Genomic DNA, 4,396 nt, shown 5'->3' with positions numbered 1-4,396 from the left:
GAGAAAATTTTAAATTAAAAATGAATTATGGATTAGAGAAACATGTAACAAATTAAAGTATTAATACTAATAATAATAGTGAAAGTATCTACAAAAAAGAAACATATTCATACATCGGGGGTATGTACCAAGTCAATTGTATAATAAATCAACAACATCCTTTGATGTATGCCATTTATTGAATAACAACAGCACTTCATATTATCACTAAGGAAAATTCTATAACTCTAATGGAAGTATGATTAGATTTTATTCTAATCCATACAACTCAGTGAGATTTTAATAATGCATTAAGCGAGATTATATGACACTCTAATCCAAACAACTCTACAAAAGAGATTTTTCAATAGATTATCCCAAAGGAAATTATAAAAGACGAGTTTTTATTGAATAATTAAAGCTAAAGTTATGAAAAGTTTAACTAGACCTCTCTATTTATAATAAAGTAAGCTTAGTTGCCTACGTTAACCGAAAAAGAGAAACTAAATCATAAGGATGGCAACGGGGTAAGGTGGGGGTAGAGAGGCCTACCCCATTCCTCAACCCATTAAAAATTTTACCTCCATTCTCCATGTCATCCCTCAAAAAATTCAGTGGATTGGGGATAGAGAATCCCTATGTAGGTGTAGAGTTTGCTCAGTATAAACCTCAACTAAAGCAAAGCTTTGACGAAGATCTCGATCCAAGATCAATACAAGTTGCATTCAGGACTTGAAGATTAATCAAATTAGATAAAACAAAAAAACAATCTAAACAAATCAATACAATCAAGAACACAAAATGGATCTAAATGAAACACAGAGCACAAACCGAAAGCTCAACAAAAACACAAGATTGCATGGTTCAGTCTTTGAGTGACCTACATCCATAGGTAAAATATCAGAGCTGGCTTTATTGATTGATTCAAAGAAGAAGATTACAAGAACTCAATTGAAGATTATAGACCTCAAGAAAAAGCTTTCTCACTCACAAATCTCTTACAGGAACTCTTTAGAACCATTATTAAATAAGCTTGATAACCTCGTTTTATAACCGAAAAGACCGCTTCAATTGTCATTCCAAGTTTAAGCAACCATCCTTCATTCACGTGATTTGAAAACAACTTAAACATTTGCAAAACGTTACCATTTTCTTTCCATAAGTGTTTGAATTCAGCTGCTCAACACTTATCCACTTGAATTAAACATAATAATTGTGACAATAATTCATTAAGTACTTTTTGGTAAATTGTTACAATTTAACTCATTCTCATTCCGATTCCAAGATAAAGTAAACACATTTATGGCAATCCAGCTCATTCCAATTTTGATTCATACAGTTCAAGTAAATAACTTATTCTTATTCCCATTCACTATTCACATTCCAATTTAGTAAATGCAGCATCAGTCTTCCTTCGATATGGTAGACCAAGGTTAAGAGTGCTCTTGAGAGACCTCATAATCCGATTACACCTTCCCAATATTTTTTGCCTGGAGATGTTATGTATCTGCTAACAACACTCACAGCATGTGAGATGTCAGGTCTAGTGAGAACCATGGCATACATAAACTAGCCTACTGCACTTGCATAAGAAACATGACTTATCTTCTGCTTTCCTTCCTCCAACTTTAGATAATAGAGCTTGCAAAGTTTGAAATGTGTAGCTAGTGGCAATTGTACATGTTTACAATCCAGCATATTGAAATTCTATAGTACTCTTTTAAGATGTTTCGCTTGTGACAAGAATACTAAACCTCTGCTCTTGTTTCTAATGATTTCAACTCCTAATATCTTTTTTGCTCTTCTGAAATCCTTCATGTCAAAAGCAGTGTTCAGGAGCTTTTTCAAGGCTTCTATTTTAGTTCTTTCGTTACAAGCAATGAGTATATCATTGACATACAACAATAGGTAGATATACATATTAGGGTTTAGTGTCTTAGAGTATACACAGCAGTCATAACTACACCTTTTGAAATCATGTGTAACTATAAACTGATCAAAATTAAGAGATCATTGCCTTAGGGATTGATGAATACCATAAAGAGACTTTTTAAGTAAGCTAACATAATCCTTTTTGCCTGGAGCTTCATACCCTTTAGGTTGAGTCATTTAAATTTGTTCTCTCATTTCACCATGTAGAAAAGCAGTCTTGACATCAAGCTACTCTAGTTCTAAGTCATATATTGTTATTAATGCCAACAGTGTTATGATTGATGCATGTCTAACAACTGGTGAAAACACTTCTTTAAAGCCCAACCTTTCTTTTTGAGTATATCCCTTGGCAACAAATCTAGCCTTAAACCTTTTAAGATTTGATTTTGTAAGCCCTTTATTTATTGTATATATCCATTTGCATCCTACTATTCTTCTCTTTTTTTTTCACTGAAATACTAACTAAGCAACTCAAGAGCTGGGCTGAATTGGGTTTCTAAAAAAAACGTAAACAAATACAATCACAAAACAACTCAAACTAATGCCTCAGAGATTTCTATAAAGATAAATTTAACAATTAACAAATGTAAAGAGATAAAAGAAAAGAGAGCAAACACAATATTTTTACGTGGTTTAGCAAACTCTACCTACGTCCACACCTCCAAACTCACCGGGCTTAAGGATTCAACTAAACAAGCCTTATACCCTAAGGCTTCAGAATCTTTGCAATTGACTTTTAAGGTGTCAACAAGCCTTTACAACAAAAGGTTATGTCAAACCTCTTAACCCTAGTGTTTCCCACACTTTTAATCACTCAAATATGATATTGGAATCAAGTTACAAAGAAATTTTCCTCACAAAATATATTTGTTTACAAATAAAAGACCAAAGTGTGATTTAATAAAAAGAATACAAGATTTAAACACAAGAGAGATTGAATACTCAATAGCAAGGTCAATGATAATTGTTGGATCCTCTTTTGTTTGAATTTGATTGAGCCTTTTTATAATTAGAGCTTAAAACTAGTCATTATTGACTTTCTGCAGACAATCGGATCGACGTTAGCCGCTGTTGGATCACCGTTTTGACTTGAGCAAGTGACCATTATGCCATAATTTTGAATAATTGGATTCCTATTTTGAGAAGTCGGATCGCCGTTATCATTCTAAAAACCTGTACAGAATTATCGGCAACCGTTTGTTATAAACGGTCTATCATTTGCAAGGTGATTGCACTATGGATTGTTATCAATTTACTGTTAACCATAAACGATTTACCATTTGTAACTGACTTGCTCTCTGCAATGCTATCGGTTTACCATTAACCGTAAACGATTCACCGTTTGCAACTGACTTACTCTTTGGAATGTTATCGGTTTACCATTAAACGATTCACCATTTGCAACTCACTTGCTCTCTGGAATGCTATCGGCTCAATGTTTTCTAAGAAATGGTTCATTGTTTTCTTCTAGAATCATTTTTTCATTTATCCTTGTATAATCGGTGTGTCGTTGAGTTATTAATGGTTATTCATTTATTTCTAGAAAGTTTATTCTTTGCTTAAATCATTATACAGCCTAAGTATCTTAATCCAATTAAAGACTTCATCAAACTTAATCATTTTTAATCTTGTTTGTTATCATCAAAATCAATATTATGGAAACATATATGTTAACATTAACCAACTCTCAAGTAGAGTTCTTATGCAATGAGTTGATCTCATCATTCATTGCTCTCTTCTACTCCTTTCTATATTGACATGAAACAACTTCTCTAAAGCTTTTTGGTTTTTTTTAATCAATCTTATGAGCAGAATGCAATGCAAAAGCAATTAAGTCATCATATCCATACCCTCTAGGTGCCTTAATCTATCTTTTTTGTCTATCTCTGACAAGTTGGTAGTCCTGAGTCCGATTCTGAGCTAATCTTCATCTTAAGATGTCTAATGTCTATCTGAACCATCACTAACATCATCTAATACTGCAATCTTATTTGAGTTATTTTGTTCAAATGACTTCACCTCGAACTGAATATCAATTATTTAAATTTGATTATGTTCTTTATTTCTGTAAGCTATATCTACCATCTCTTCTTCATTGAAAACAACATCCCTATTGACTATACATCTTGGTGGAGTTAGATCTGTGCACTACAGCTTATAATCCTTGACTCCTTGTGGATAACCAATAAAGATACCCCTCAAAGCTCTTGGAGCTAGCTTTCCTTAGCTGACATGAGCATAGGTGATAACTTTATAAAATGAGAATTATCATAACATTTCTAAACTTAAACTAATATTACTTAGAGAGTAAATGATGTGTTTTTATTGTATTTTTATTTATATTTTGCATGAGCATCTATTTAAGTTTAATTTTAATAAATTGATTGTGTTTTAGATCACTTTGTGTTCTAATTATGTGCATGATTGTAGGTGACTAAAAAGCTCAAGCTTTATGGATGGATGTTACAATAGCAGACTTGCAGAA

Source organism: Citrus sinensis, chromosome 5, assembly GCF_022201045.2.
Source record: "Citrus sinensis cultivar Valencia sweet orange chromosome 5, DVS_A1.0, whole genome shotgun sequence".
In the NCBI taxonomy this organism is placed as follows: Eukaryota; Viridiplantae; Streptophyta; class Magnoliopsida; order Sapindales; family Rutaceae; genus Citrus; species Citrus sinensis.
This window is presented reverse-complemented; position numbering follows the sequence as displayed.